Source organism: Halichoerus grypus, chromosome 12, assembly GCF_964656455.1.
Source record: "Halichoerus grypus chromosome 12, mHalGry1.hap1.1, whole genome shotgun sequence".
Lineage (NCBI taxonomy): Eukaryota > Metazoa > Chordata > Mammalia > Carnivora > Phocidae > Halichoerus > Halichoerus grypus.
In genome coordinates, this window is record NC_135723.1 from 38,393,319 (window position 1) to 38,409,679 (window position 16,361).

The 16,361-nt window shown below is 37.4% G+C and overlaps 1 protein-coding gene across 11 annotated transcripts in view; it reads right to left on the bottom strand.

Annotated features, from left to right (window-relative positions):
• Positions 1 to 16,361, bottom strand: part of LOC118555280 (uncharacterized) — an 83,774-nt gene that overhangs the window by 34,889 nt on the left and 32,524 nt on the right. For 2 of the 11 annotated variants that reach the window (XR_013442760.1, XR_013442759.1), the window contains exon 3: positions 8,651 to 8,729. The exons of the other annotated variants lie outside the window; for them this stretch is intronic. The gene's annotated coding sequence lies outside the window, so the exon portion shown is untranslated. The remainder of the gene's footprint in view (positions 1 to 8,650; positions 8,730 to 16,361) is intronic. 11 annotated transcript variants of the gene reach the window in all.

The following is a 16,361-nucleotide window of genomic DNA, read 5'->3' on the forward strand; positions in this document are numbered from 1 at the left end:
CTAGAACAGTAGTAGGTTTTGGGTTGTGCTTTGAATTATGAAATAATCCAGTATCCTTCCACTATCTATTTTGCTTAAGTTAGAGAAAAGTTGATTTCTACTACAAAAAAACAAAATTTTTTAACTCATATACCTAGTAAACAGGATACAGAGTGAACAGCAGAAACAGAGGACTATAGGGTGATCTTAGAGTAAATAGATACTTAAAGTTAGTAGAAACAAGAACCAAAATTTTGAATGGCCTAAAAAAAAAAAAAGCCAGAGAAAGAATATTGCAGGGAGACAATTCCGCAAAGTATCTTGCCAACAAAGGTACTGATAACATTTGTTCTGGACTATCTTTTCAAGGATGTTTGTATAGTGATAGTGAATAGCCCCGAAAGAGGGAGACAGTGTCTCCTTCCAGAGTGGAGAACAGGTTACTGTCCAATATAATAAAGATAATGTTTCCCTACAGGGCAAATATCTGACAGGTTTGCTTGCAGCCCACTGTAAAACATTTGGGTTCCCTATGCTTTGTGTTCCTCTCTTGTGACACGTCCAGCTGGGTTGCTCTGCACTGCCCCATAGGCCTTGGGGGCAAGGGAAGCAAAGCCAGCATAAAGCTTCTGTTGCTTGCCTCACTGCGAGTAATAACTCCCTTGTCTCTGACCTAGAAGTCACATGTCTTCTGCCAGCATCTGTTACACTGTGGCCGGCTAACATCTCAGCTTTAAAGCAGAGAAAATTTCAGACCCTCCACAGTTCTTGACAAACATTTTGAAGAAAAATACATATCAGAATGGAGCTGCCTCGGATCTGTATTCCTGTCTTTCAAGTTGCCTAGCAACTAGTTGGTCGCCATTGATCTGACACTGCAGTAACGAAAGATCACGCTATGTAGAAAAGTGTGATTGAACTACATGCTTCTAGATCACAGAGATTGTCTGATTCGTCTCCGTATCTCCTTTATCACTTAGCCCAATACCTAATATAGACTGTATGTTACATGATTTTATGTTGAACAAATTGTTAAATCAAAGAAATAACTATAAAAATGAGTCTGCTGGGATACGTATGGAATTCTACCTGAGATAGTTTTAAATCTGTAGCATAAGTACGTTCCCTCAGAATCATTCTGTTTCTTCAAGTTCACTTAATTGTGAATAATAGAGATGACTCAGGGAAGCTCATGCAGCAGGGACATACTTAAGAGTGGGAAAGGTAAACAGCTTTGCTAAAACCGGAGCTGGAATGTGCCTCTCTATTTAAGGTGGCTTTAGAGATCTCAGAAGCAGGAATTTGTGACTCTTTTCTCTGCAGCTCTACCACTAATCTGGTTCATTCATATTCCGCATGTTTGTCTTTTTTTTTTTTTTTTACTTGCTATCCTAATTCCTTAGGAAGAGATTTCAGTGCAGTTCATAAATCCCTTGGCAGCCTATTAACTGATGACCTTTGAGTAGACATCCCATCAACTGTAATCATTAAAGTCATGTGGTATATAACACCTGGCCACCTAGGCATCAGAAGCCTCAGGTGGGGCTATTTTTCAAGGGGGTGAGGGCATGAAAGGCCATAAGCAACATCTCTATTTGGAGGTATGCAGCCTATCTATCCTCTCACTCTCTGCCTGTCACTTCTTCCTCCTGAAAAATGTGTATCTTATTTCACGTGGTTTGAGTAGTTTGTCTTTAGATAAGAACGTAAAACACAAAAAAGTTCTTAGACATTAATTAAAAAAACACATACTTGCACCAAAAAAAACTTGGGTGGTGGGGAGACAAAGAACATGAATTCTGAAAAAAAAAAGAAAAAGAAAGAAAGAAAGAAAGAAAGAAAGAAAGAAAGAAAGAAAGAAAGAAAGAAAGAAAGAAAGAAAGAGAAAGAAAGAAAGAAGTCACTAAATATACAAAAAATATGTTCAACTTGTCTAATAAAGACACAAAAAGTACGATCTTAACTGGTCTATTGCTATCCTTCTTTTAAAAATAATAGTGTTTTAGTCAAAATATCAGTCTCATGTATAGCTGGCATGCGTATAAATCAGTACGAAATTTCTGGGGAGCAATTTATCAGTATGTACCGAAAGCCTCAAAAATATTTTTACACTTTTGAGCAGTTATTATTCCACACCCTGGAATGTATCCTAGGGAATGAATCCTTAATTTTTCCAAAGACTTTTGAACTAGCAGAGTTTGTATGAAGAGTGAGACTCTAGTCTTCCCTCCCCTGCCCAAGTCAGAACACATGGCTGTCCTGTCGTGTAGCCACCCAGAGCAACCTGAGCTGGGAGAGGGAGAGCTATGCTGGAATGAAAGACAAGCCCATGAATCACAGAAGTCTTCTAACTTTGAGAAATGCCGCGGCTATTTGCAGCATGAAGCTGACAGAAGGAACCAGAACCCTGGAGCTCTCAAAAAAGCCACAGCCAATCCACCCTTTGAACTGGCTCGCTTGCCTAAGTGCGAATCCAACCCTCCTGAACAGGAGGGGTCATGGTAAGGAGCCTCCAAGAAACACCAAAAGGTACTCAAAAATATGTCTGACTGCCTCCTCTTTGACTGAAGTCAACCCTCAGTTGGTTATTGTGCAATCCCATTCTCCCGCCTCCCGTATCTTATCAGCATGAACGTGACAGAAGTGCCTGAAGGAAAGACACTACAACAGCAGGAAGTACCGGCGCAAAGACAAATCACTCGTATCGTATCTCAGGCGCAACAGTTGTCGTAGCCTCATTTATAGCAAAAGATTGGACATTAACCAAATGTCTAATAATAGTGGATTGGTTAGAGGAGGTATGGCACATCCATACGATGGATCGCAATACGGTTATTAGGAACGTTCTCAAAGAATACTTAGTGACATGGGGGGATTAATAACTATACACTAAAATAAACAAGTAGATTACAGTGAAGTTGCCTCTCATGCAGGAGATAGGTTTTTAAATCAGGATGAAAAAGATCACCTATAGTTAACATTACCCTTGAAAATCTCCAGGTTGGATAGCAAATAACCATAACTTCACCATAGTTTTTCTTTTTAGCATTAGAATAGGTAACTGTCTGTGCCTGAGCACCAAAGCAGCTGGCCCGAGTTGAGACCATGTTGTAGGAAAAATATGTATTTTTACCATTGGAGTCACGATCACTGCTGCAAGATGCACATACCGTAAAAGATACACAGGAATTGAGACACAGAGACTGAGGAAACAGTAAATTCCTATCACCCATCTGGTGCTTATTCTGGGACATATACTTGTGAACAAAATGAAGGGGAATATTTTTTCAATCTATTTAAATTGTTGTCCTCTCGCACACACACACACAGAGTAAAACTCACATAAGTTAAATGTGTGTAGTGATTATCTGTATAAATCATCATCTACAAGTCCAAGTCTGCGTTAAAATTTTCATTTTAGGGGCGCCTGGGTGGCTCAGTCGTTAGGCGTCTGCCTTCAGCTCAGGTCATGATCCCAGGGTCCTGGGATCGAGCCCCGCATCGGGCTCCCTGCTCAGTGGGAAGCCTGCTTCTCCCTCTCCTACTCCCCCTGCTTGTGTTCCCTCTCTCGCTGTGTCTCTCTGTCAAATAAATAAAATCTTTAACAAAAATAAAATAAAATAAAATTTTCATTTTATACAGATATGCATACAAGCTCCAGAAAGAGTATATGCAAAAATTTAACAGCCATCATCTCTAATGAGATTATGGGTATTGTGGGGAGTTTTCGCCTCTTATTTTTCTGTATTTAAAAAAAGTTTTTTAAATGAACATTTATTGCTTTATCAGAAAAAATAGTGACTGTTTCTAACTGGCACTCACAAAACATAGATGATATCTTTAAAACCAAGCCTTATTTGATTATAAATTCTTAGAAATATATAGTATTTGCTGTGCAACCTATATATCGAAAGAACAAGCACTTGGTTAAACAAACTGCTGCTAAACACAACAGAAACATGAGAACATACGTATAGTGCAGGAAGTCTCAATCAACAGAATTCTATTAGTCTACCTCGGTCAAAGCAGTGTTATTAGGGACTATTTAACAGGACACAGAAACAGCCTCCTTATTTTGAACTGGACATTAAACTGTACTTGTCAAAAGAAAAAAGGTTCTATCTAGATATGGATTATGTAAATATACAGAGTCTATAGTAAATTACGTTAGGAGATGCCTTCTGAGCTTCGCTGAATTCCTACCCTTTATGCACTTGCCTAAAATTTCATTAAAATACCTATTACAGCCATACACTCTCAGCTCCATTCATAAAAAATGCATAGACGCATTCATGTAATGAAGGAAATTTCTCACGGAAACACATATATCACTCTGGTAAGTCTGTTTTAGTGATTGGAAAAAATAAATGTCTCATATGAGAAGGATTTTAAAGACAGGTCAGTTAAAATAGTTCTCTGATTGTGCAAAATTACTGGTGGTTGATCCATTGTGTCAGATGTGAAATGAGATTAAACTGTAAGAGTCAGTTTTAAATTCTCAGCATTAAATTGAATTAATAAATTGAGCAAAGACATGGTTCAAGTAGGATTGAAAGGTTCTGCTAAAACGAGACTGTTTAGATCCATTAGCAACACAGCTACAAAGAAAGAATATCTTATCAGAAAGGAGTGTAGGCTGTGGAAAATTAATAGAGAGTGCTAGACCCAATCTTGGTGTAGAATTACATGGAAGGGATTAGGAAGTGAGGGGAAGGTAATTAAGTAGAAAGAACAGCCGGAAAGAACTGAAAAGCGAAAGATCAGATGGTCTGAGGTTGAGCCCCTCACCATCTGTTGGCAATCATCAAAATTTATTTGATCTTATTGTGTATTTACTTTGTAAAAGGGGGAAAAAAAACTCATTCTAATGAATGAATAGGTGGGATACAAGGTGAATGCCCATTATAACAGAGCTCATTATTGCTGGGAGCAGAATCATTGCCGTTGCAACATAACAAATACAATTAATGCAATCTAATTGTTCCATCTTTGTTCATGTCTCTGCCATCAGATTCATAAAAAGGTTCTTATGCTTTCCTGGCCTTGTGTGATTTAGTTGGAGGGTTTTGTCTGTAATTTTACTGTCATTGTTTATTGTATGTCTGTCTATACAATTTGCTCTTGTAAAATTTCTGAGCGACTGCATGTATCCATTAGCAAAGTAGGTCAACCAGCCACTTATGTTTCCCCCTTCTAATCTCCATCAGCACCTGTGATTTCAGTATCAGTTAACGGTGTTAACTATCCACCCAGTTATACAAAGAAGAAAACTCAATTCTTTCCTCGACTTTACCTCTGGCCCCCATATTCACTCAACTACCAGATCCTTCTGAATGTTTTTCCTACATGCTTTCCTTTTCAAATATTTTGGTGCTTCCTCCCATCTTTTCCCCCCTGTACTACAACTTCAGGCTTTCATGGTCTTTCACCTTAACTGCTACCTGCCTCTCTTCCTGTCCCCCTCAAATCCATCTGCCATCACACAGAGAAAACACAAATCTGACCTTTCAATCTCCTGTTAAAAGATTTCCGTTTCCACATCGCTTACAGGATAAAGTCAAAAGGCATCTGTGTGGTATATGAAACCCTTCACTACGGTGTCCCCTGACAATTTCACCTCTCTAGCTCTGCTCTCCCATCTCACAGTTTATACCCTTCAGCAAAACCAGAGTGATTTATAAAGCAACTACTAATAAATAATTAAGCAATTTTTATTATAATCAACTCATGACATGCCTCGGGGATGAGTATTTTCCTTCATTCTTTACGCCTGTGCCATGCATTACTATTTTAAAATTAGCTGCTTGGGTTTTAGAGTGCGAGCCCTGCAAGTAAGGCAGAATGGACGACACAGCCAGCTGTCACACAGGGGCATCTGTACAAGAGGTCTCAGCACAGCTCGGCAAGACTAGCAGATACATCATTGTATCTCTGGACACATATTAGTACTGCCCACCAGTCGAGCAGTGTGCAGCTACGCAGGAGAGCTGTATATTTTCCTTTATTAAAAAATGATTGAAACAGTGTCATTCTTTGTCTAGTGTCATCTTTCACGTACCTAGCAACACACTTTTAACATGCCGGATATTTGAAAGCTTTATCAGAAAAGGCTGGCTGCCTCAAATCAAGGGTTTTATTTAATTTAGCTCTGAAGTTGCTGGAGGAAAATAAATTGATGTCAGGTTTTTAATTTTAAAGTTACATTTGCATTGCAGGTGGACTATTTAACAGTTCACATAATCAATAAAATTACTGCTGAAGCACAGGATGTGTTAATGAGAGACTCTAATATCTGAGTAAGTGGTTTCTTTCTGAAAAGTCAAATCATGTTTGTTTGCTTGTTTGTTTGTTAATCATAAGAAATCACCTTCTTTCAAGGGAAAAATAGCTAAATGTTTCCACAAGGTACTTGGCTCCTTGCGCATGATAGGGATTAACATTATCTTGGTAAGTAAAAATATTCCACCCCATTCCCCCTACCCTAGAAAAGAATGTGCAGATCCAAATTTGTGTAAACTGGCTTAAAGTGCTGATTCATTACTGTGCCAAATGCCAGTGAAGAAATATTTTTAAATGTCTTTAGTGTTCTACATATCTACAAATGGGATGAAATAAACATTAGGCTAGTTAAAAGTGACACTACATTTTTTAAACATTAAATTTTCTTTTCAGAAAGAAAAGATGAGAATTGTTTCTATTTTGTTTTTGAGCAGCAGTTTTAAACTACATATTTCAACAACTTTATTGAAGCATCATCAACACAATAAACTGCACGTTTAAAGTATAAAATTCAATGTATATACTTGATATACATGGATAGACTTTATTGTTTCTAGTTAAAAAGTCAGAAAAATAAAGAAGAAAACTATCGACTATATTCATAGTACTATAATCACCATTAAACCTTTAAAACATTGTCCTTCCAAGTTTTAAAAAATCTATTCGTGTATATGTATGAATAAAATAGATATATGCTTCTACTTCTACAAACTGGACAAACTGCATATACTGCATATACTTTCCCTCGTTTAACTATTAAGTTTTCATGACTATTTTCCATGTCTTTACCTATCTTCCTAAAGACGATTTTCAGTAAAATCAGTAGTAAAATAATTACAAAATGAATGATGAAGGAAATAATCACCTACAACCACAGAAATATAAAGTAATAACCATACAAATAATCACTATTAAACTCAATTTTAATCTACATAGATGAATTATAATGTTAGATATGTATCATATACACATATGCTTTTATTTTTATTAATTAGTAATCAAACTACATGTATTATTCTCAAGTGAATTTTAATGAGCATATTGTGTATTTATAATTTTTTGCTGCCAAAAGTTAAAAAATACAGAAATGCAGGAAGAAGGATATTATCACCAATAACTCTAGTAATACAAAAAAATCACTATTAAAACTTTGGAATAATATTTTTCTGGAGAGATATACATAAACTGCATTATTATTTAAACACTATTTGTAATCTAAATTTGATATGGGCATTTTTTTTCATGTCATTAAGTATCTTTTTAAGGAATAACTTCAAATAGTGAAGTAGCTCTATAGTTGACAACACTGGTATTTTTTAAATCTTGGCCAATTTATTGCTAAATTTTTCATTTCAAAAAAATGTGCAATCCTTTGATTAGTAATGAAATTTAACTTTTTTCAAATGCTCATAGGCCTTTTAAAAAAATATTTATTTTGTCAGTTCTATATGCTATAAATATTTTTCCCCAGCTTCTCCTTTGTTTTTACGATAATATTCTTACACAGAAGTTTTCAATATTTTCCTTCATAATTTTCTTTGCATTTTTGCTTAGCTTAAATATTCATTTCTGTATTTTAAAATTTATTTTATTTTATGGTTTTAATTTTCACATGTGGAATTTATTTGGTAAATGATGTGAGGTAACCAAGCATCCTTGCACATGAAATTGAAATGGCATCTTTATCACATAATAAATTCTTATGTATGCATTTGAATTTAAAATTTGTGCTAGTGGAGTGATGAAAGCTGCAGTTCAATCTCAGAGCTTTTGTTCCTTTTGTATCTGCTTAGTTAAATGTGGCATTGATTTAGGGTGGTGCTTTTTTTTTTTTAACACTCTATAAAGTGCTGTTATTGAAGACTTACATTTCGATTTATATACACACATACAATTATTTTTCCTCTTCAGATTTATATTTTCTGTTAGAGCAATACAAGTTTTCTACAGAAAAAAACTGTAACTAAATAAAAGTATAAAGCTACAAAAATTAGTTAAATCCTTCTTAATCTTAGTATTCAATAGCAACCACTGATAACACTTTGGCGTAATTAATTCTAAGCTTTTTTTCTTTTTCACTTCACCACTTTGTAGAGGCTACGAGAGATGTAAATAAAGGTTTCTAAATGGTTTTATAACAATGGCGTTTTATTCTTCTCATAAAGCTTTAAATTGTTTCATAATAATGAAATTCTTTATTCTTTTAATGGAGTTTGAAATATATTTTTTAAAGAACCTAAATGTATGAGCTCATACTCTGAAAACAGAAAACAAGTATGTTTTCTTACTGGTGAAAATGAAAATTCTCTATTTCACCAGCGGGTGGCAATCTCAACATACACCCAGTTTGGTGCTGTCAATGGAACCCGTTCGTGCAAAGGGGAAAACTGACCTAAAATGTCCGACAAACATAACTCCAGCAGCTGTTGTTGCCCTTCAGTTGTTGTGATTTAAAAAAGAAAACGAGAAACCTGCAGAAATAATCACAAGTGAGAACATTACACAACATGGAACAAAATTACCTTGGCTTAATGTGGGCTCGGTGAAAATAAAAGCTAGATGTTAAAATACTATTACTTAGGTGCTTCCAAAGAACATAGTGTTTTAAATATTTCCAGATAGGACTAAGAGTTTACATCAAACAAACATCCTACAGTTACACGAATTACGACTATTGCTGAAAAACAGAACAAAACAAAAAGTAATGGAGAATACTACGTGATGGGAAAACAGCAAATTTGAGTTATTGGTGAAACATCCAAACACATAGTTGAGCCACCATTAGAGTTAAAGGCAGTCAGGATGGTAGAAGGCTTATAAGGGCAGGAAAATCCCTATGGGGATGGACTTGTAAGTAATAGCCAGAAATTGCACTTATCTCCGATTTCAGAATCAAAAACGAGCAGAAAATCAAAGTACTTGGTTTTTTAAGTGCAAAATTCAATGATCCCAAACGTCAGATCACGAAAGAAAGCAGTTCTTGGTACTCTCGCTGATAGTTTTGACCAACACATTTAGATACTTAGTCTCCAAGCCAAATATAGTATATAAAATATGGCATCTTTTTTTATTTTGCAGAAAAACCATATTCTTTTTTGCATTAATAATTAAAAAAAAAAAAAAAGACTAAATAGTACAATCACTTGAGAGACAATCTTCAACATGCCAGGCAGTCTAAGATTGAGGGTAGGGCTCTGCTGCAAAGCTGTAGAGTGTGTCTCCAAACTGAGTACATGCTCTCAAAAAGACAAAGCTTTGAATCCACTCTGTCCAACCCAGTTCTCTCTTCCTGACCATGAATCCAGGCCCGTTGGCTATCTACAGTCTGTTAGTTCCAATTTCCCACCTGTTTCTACTCCAGTGCTTTAGAACCTATTGAGCCTGGGGGAGCAGGGCACAGCGAGAGTCTGACTCAGGATTCAGCAATGCTGAGGGCCCTCTGGCAAACTGGTTAGGTGCTCCCTCAGTAAAGACTGAAGAGCCTCTAGGGGCACTATTCGGGGGGGGGGGGGGCAGGGTAGGGGGAAGGACAATAAAGCTGACCTAGACCTAGAAATAAAGCCATAGCGGTTGTAAGAGTAAGGGCTTCTAAAGTGTGGTGACTCCTGATGGTAACTACCCCCAACCCAGCCTCAGGGATTTGTATTAAAAATTGACTATAAATAGAAATCTAAAAACTGCAAACCTCCTCACTAGCATCTAACACCAAAGAAAGACACATTCTCATCCCCTGCCTTATCCAGTCTTTTCAACCATTTCTCATATAATGTAAGGCTGCCAGACGCCGCCCCCCCCCACTTGCTTCTCGTTACCAGTGTCATTCTCAGGGTATAGATTACCATAATCAAACCCAGTATCCTATCAATGAGGAATAAAGCAGAGCTCCTGTAAACCGGACCCTTTTTCTGCATTAATAGAACACAATATTCCTTTAGCTTTTTCCGTACTGACTTAGAGCTTTGAATAAATATTTATCAGAGGTCAGTTTAATGTGAACAGCGCTAAAATAGGCAATCTGCTATCTTAAACACTATGTGAACCATATTCAGCACTCCAGCGGGGATTAAAGTCACCTCAATAGATGGTGATAGGTGAATTAATGCATGATCAAGTGCCAAAACGAGCATGGCAGATTCCAAGAGCTTTAGTAGTTCAGAGTCAAGGAGTAGTTATGGCAGACAGGACTTAACAGCTAACATTCACTGAGTGTTTATTCGTGCCAGGCTCTGTCCCGTGTTCTCTCAGTAGCATGATCTCATTTAATCCTCACATCAACCCTGTGAGTTAGATACTATTATTATCTCCATTTCACAAGCAAGGAAACTGAGCCTCAGAGATGTTAAATAATTGATCCAAGAGTACACATTCGTAATTGGGAAGATCTGGTTCTTGAACCTAGACAGCGTGACTCCGTTCTGCTATGCGTTCTCCCTACACAGCTGTGGCACCAGCAGTTTCTCAGTCATGCCCGAAAAATCAGAGGTGTCTCATTTAGCTTAGTTCATGGTGGCTGCTTTCTGATCTTCAGGGACTGACACTTCTAGGCTCCCTTTTTTATGTGAAACCAGGCAAACTGGACATAATGAAACAGTCTGAAGCTTTGTCACATCTGAGTCCACTGCATTCGTGAGGATCCAGCCCACGATGGCAGGCTAGGGCTCCGTGAAAATGAGCAGCATAAACATCAAAATAGCCCGTAATGAAAGACTTATGAACAGAGCTAATATTATGATCTATTTTTGATTTGGGGATAGTTAACATAGTTAATTTAAAACTATTTACATCTCTTTTCACTCAAAAAAACAAGCATGACAGAATGCATAATGTGTGCAAGGTGCCACAATAGATACTATGGGTATCCACTGCAGGGCTTTGGGAGATGTTTATGGATCTTTAGAAGCAGATATGCTTCTTAAGGTTTTTTCCTTGGGACTTAAGGTTTTAATTCTAAGCACGCAAGGCTATCGTGACAGTGGTGAGTATGGAAGATACTACATAACACCAAAGGGAAATACACCAAAAAGGAAAAAGCCTCCCCCCAACATTAATTGAGAATATTTATATTAATTGAAACCAATAACTCCAGACCTCTTATGATCATATTCTCACCCTCAGGAGGACAGTGCTGTGAATAATGATAAAGTAGAAAGAATTCCTTCCACAGTAATAAAATATTTGGTCTTTCTCTACTGTTCTGAGGGGAGGGAGCAAAACAAAACAAATTTGTCAATAAATATATGAATAATCCCTATTAGACTAATGAAAAGTGAAAAGTGATTTTATGTTCTTTGTTAAACAACTTAAACATTTACCTAGACAAGTACTATATTTAAGGAGCCAAATTCTGCCTCAAAGCGAACCAGCTGGCCATGAAATATAATCTCTCGCTGGATGGAGGATAAACAGAGTTGAGTTCTTCGTGCAGAACATGCAATGAAGATGGAAAGCACATTGCCCTGGGATTTGTCCGAGCAGGTGTCAGCAGCCTCTGTGACATGGCTGCCAAGTCTTTATTTATTCACTCTCTCACGACCTGGAAGAGGGAAGGAGCCTAGTATCTTTAAGTCATTCACACACATAGGCCCAGAAGTGGATGCACTTTGAGGCGGCTAGGTTAAATCTATAAGCAGAAACACTATGAAAAACACCTGGTCTATGTTTGCTGCTCCACTGAAAATGTGGGGATGGGGCATCTCCCCCAAAGAACCTCTCTTTCCACAATTCCAGTTACTGCTCCTAGGGCTTCTTTAGAGTCCTCAGAATTTCCTTTTATAATGCAAATACCCTTAAGAAAGACCGCACCTTATATTAGTGCAAAGCCTTAGGACCTTGAAAGACAGACACCACTCAAGCATACTTATGATCTTACCATACGAGAAGAGAACATTTCAGTTCCATGTGTTTATTTGGTTCCATTGGTGTGGGTGTGGGGGCAGAGTGACAGGGAAAGGCCAAGAGTGTTGTTGGTTATGAAAGGGAGTACTGCTTATTTTCTTGCTGTTCTGCTTGTCTGCGTTAAGATCTCTGAGGAAGGTGCAGTAGATCAGCTTTGAGGCTGGAATACCACATTACAATCATATTTTACATATATTTATGCTACTGAGTGGGTCAGTAAACAACAATAATCGAGTTCTGACCAGAAGCAGCATACTGTATTTGGGATTTATGAGAACAACAAAAAATATGGTGTGGTTTACCTCCAGTTTGCTAGCCAACAGGATTTTTGCTACTATTTACCTACTCACCAGAGACAACTGGAGCAATGTTATTAGTCTTCCAGGTCATCATGATAAATAATAAGAGTCGTAAGTGCACTTGGATCGTTAAGGAAACATTTACTTTTTTCCGTTTTATCCCTATATAATTCTTTTCTTTTCTTTTTTAGTTTAATCCTAAACAGTCTTTAGTCTATATATAAGAAGAGGGATGTTATGTACGATTGATGACAGAGAACTAATTAGAGACCTTTAAAAATCTTCATAATTAGTTCTCTGTCATCAGTCTTCCGTATCCACCCGTATCTCTAAGGTATTTTGTTGTTGGTCTTGACTACCCGATATTCATCTCCTACTTCTTTGAGTAAATTGCACAGTTTTCCTTGGCAAACTATTTATCCACCTCTCAACAACCAATCTGTATATTTGGGGTGGCATGCCATCCTGGTCCCTGGCCAATCAGAGCAACAGATTCCCCCAGGAGATTGCGTGGGGATCACATGACCCAAGTTGGTCCCATTACAATGGCTCCAGGGATTTGTGAGGAAACCCCAGAGTAGACACTCTCTCCCTTTTCCTCTGGATTTGAACGCAGGAGAAGTTAGGTCTAGAGTTACCCCGAGAATAAAGCAAGCCCAGGAGACAGCAGAATTCAGAGAAATGGCAAAAATAGGCCCTGATGATATTATTTGAGTCCTGCATCAAACCCCGAGCTGCTCTGTTCCATGAGCCAATGTGTTCTTTTTCTTAAGCTATTTGGAGTTAATCTTCCTTTCCCACACAGAGGACACCTATCTGATAGACAAATTTGGTCGCTTCTTCTTACCTTGTGACTATTGTGTCCTTTTCCCTTCTCTAATTCAGTATATCAGATCTTTAACAAAAATACCAAATCTCCTGGACTAAAGCGTATTTTTTCATACTTTATGTCCAAACAAACTCTGAGAAGTTATGATGTGGCTGGCATTGCCTGCATACTGATAAAACTTTGCTAAGGAAAAGAAGACCCTTGTATATCGAGGTGGGATCTGTTTTCGCACTGGTGTCACACATCATACAGTCGCACACTGACAAATTCAGATTCCAAATTTTCACTTAAAATGCTTTCAAAATGACCGCATTATGAAATAGCACTGAAATGAAACACTGCGATAGCAGAAGATAAAGATTACCTAGCAGAAGTCGGGCAATGCAATTAAAGGCAACAGAAATTGCCAAATCTTTTTAATAAATCATCAAACTTTCAAAGCTAGGCGAGATGGGGGCAAACGATACATGCTTATAAAGAACCATAGCCGGGCCTCCAATAGTTATCCATCAGAAATCTTTGACTGACTTTCAAGAGAGGTTATTTAAGTTCTAGAAATGCTTAATTCAATCACAGATAAAAAGAAAGTATGAGTTTAATCAAATAGGCAATGCTTACAAAATTCTAGTGCTCTCCCCTGTTATAGTACCAATGTGTCAATCCTAAACAAGTTAAAGAAGTTAGTCTCCCAGGAAGTGTTTCCAAATGACTGTCCATAGATGGAGAGAATGATTCAGAAGAGCCTTTAGACTCCAAATATATAGATTCAATCTCTATGAAGCCAAAGACATAAAAATATCATTGTTTACATAAACTAATTAACACACAGGTACTAAATTTTATTAATAGATTCTGGTTCTAAGATACAGACTAATACATACTGATATCTCTTCTTCACACATAAAACCAGAGAATAACAGAAAGAAAGGAGGGATGGAGGGAAATCTTAATAAGAAAGGAAACTCTTGGTGGGTGTACCTGTGAGGTATCACGGAAAGAAAGACTGGCAGCCATAGCAATGAGCCACAATTATAGCCATAAGTTTAGGAGGCATCCAGGCATCCACTGTGTGGGAAGTCATCATAATTGGAAGTCATTATAGGCAAAAAAATCTTTGGGCCCTTTATATCTGGAGCACGTCACAGTTGCTGTGTTAAGACATTAAGACAGCCATCCTGGGGGCGCCTGGGTGGCTCAGTTGGTTAAGCGACTGCCTTCGGCTCAGGTCATGATCCTGGAGTCCCTGGATCGAGTCCCGCATCGGGCTCCCTGCTCGGCAGGGAGTCTGCTTCTCCCTCTGACCCTCCCCTCTCTCATGTGCTCTCTCTCATTCTCTCTCTCTCAAATAAATAAATAAAATCTTTAAAAAAAAAAAAAAAAAAAAAAAAGACAGCCATCCTGAACGAAGATACTACCCTTGCTATAGCCACATCATGTTCTACCAGGAGAACTACATCACCCCACTGGGAGTCAATTTGGATGCCATTAGGAGACCACCACGGCCTAGCATATATGCAGGAGAATTCTGTCATGGAAGATAAATGTTCTAAATAGGATTTATTAATCCCATAGCAACACTATGAAAGATTGTTGACAAGCTCAACCCCTCAACTCACAAGAAAGAACTTACACCTGAGGAAGTGAGTTAATAGAAGGTCTCCAAAGAACATTTCATACTATACGAGAAATAAAGCAGGGAATTTAATCAAATACCTTAAAAACAAGAACTAGTATTTATGAAACAAGAATAAATAGCAATAAAAATAATCAGTTAAAGGTTTTTAAAATGAAAATTCCCTCATTAAAATATACAACTTAATAAACAGACTAAGACTGGATTTACTGCAGAGTAAATTGCTGAGCTATCATATATTGCTGAGGATTTCTTCTAGAGCATAAAACAGAGGCAATGAGATATAAACTCTGGAGGAAATTTTAGGAGATATACCACATAGATTCAGAAGTTCTAATAACTCACTTAAAGAATTTTCATAAGAGGAGAGGAAAGACAAGCAGGAAAAGCAATGTTTGGAGAAACAGAGGCAAAGAATTTCTAAGAACTAAGTGATGAGATTCCCTTGTTAAAAGAGCTCACCAAGTGCTACCAGAAAAATAATTCAATAAGAAAAAATCCAAGTCTAGAAACTTCAGAGTAAAATTGCAGACCATGAAAGGTAAGAAATAAATCCTTCTGTTTCTCCTCTTTTTCTGCTACCTAATTAGTTTCCTTTCTTCCACTTCTCTTTCTTTGGACGGGATAGCATGGCCAAAGGCACAGGAGGCAGTAGTGGGCCTGGAGCTGAAGAGGTGATTGGGCCATGGGGCCAGCACTGTATCTGAGGAGGTGCAGTAGAGACAGGAGCCATGTATGCATGAGGACAGGGAAAGGGGAGCAATGAGGAGATGATGGTGAAGCTAAAGGCCAAAGATATGGCTCCTGTGATCAGGAGATTAGTTGCATATAGGAAGGTGGAGGGGAAAGAGTAACCATATTAAGGATAATGGGAGCCAGATCTAACAATGTTGGAGAAGTGAATTACAAATATGAAAAGGAGGAAGGCTAGAAAGAGGCCTGAGCTGTTAAATTGGAATTGGAGGTACCAATGTGAACTCATGTTTTTGTCTGATATATTTATGTGGGTAGATACACAGACATAGATATATATGTATCACAATATTGTGTGTGCATGTTTACTTATGCATATATATTTTCTACCTTCTACTGAGAGGGTCTAGGAGCAATGACTCTCTAGTAACTAACAGTGAACATAAGTGAGTGCCCAGATCCAGCAGATTCAAATAAGTATCAACAACATCTGATTAACACAACTTAACATTTGCTAATATATATAAATATATACATGTATATCTATGTATACACTTACATGTATATATAATCTATATAGTATACATATATATGCACATACATATCAGAGTATGAATATATATATATGTGTATACACACACATATTACACAGAGAAAATAACCTTCCTTTTCTAATATAAATAAGTTTACAACAAATAACCATGTGCTACCCACAAAGGAAGGTTCAACAAAATACAAAAAGAAAAAAAAAATC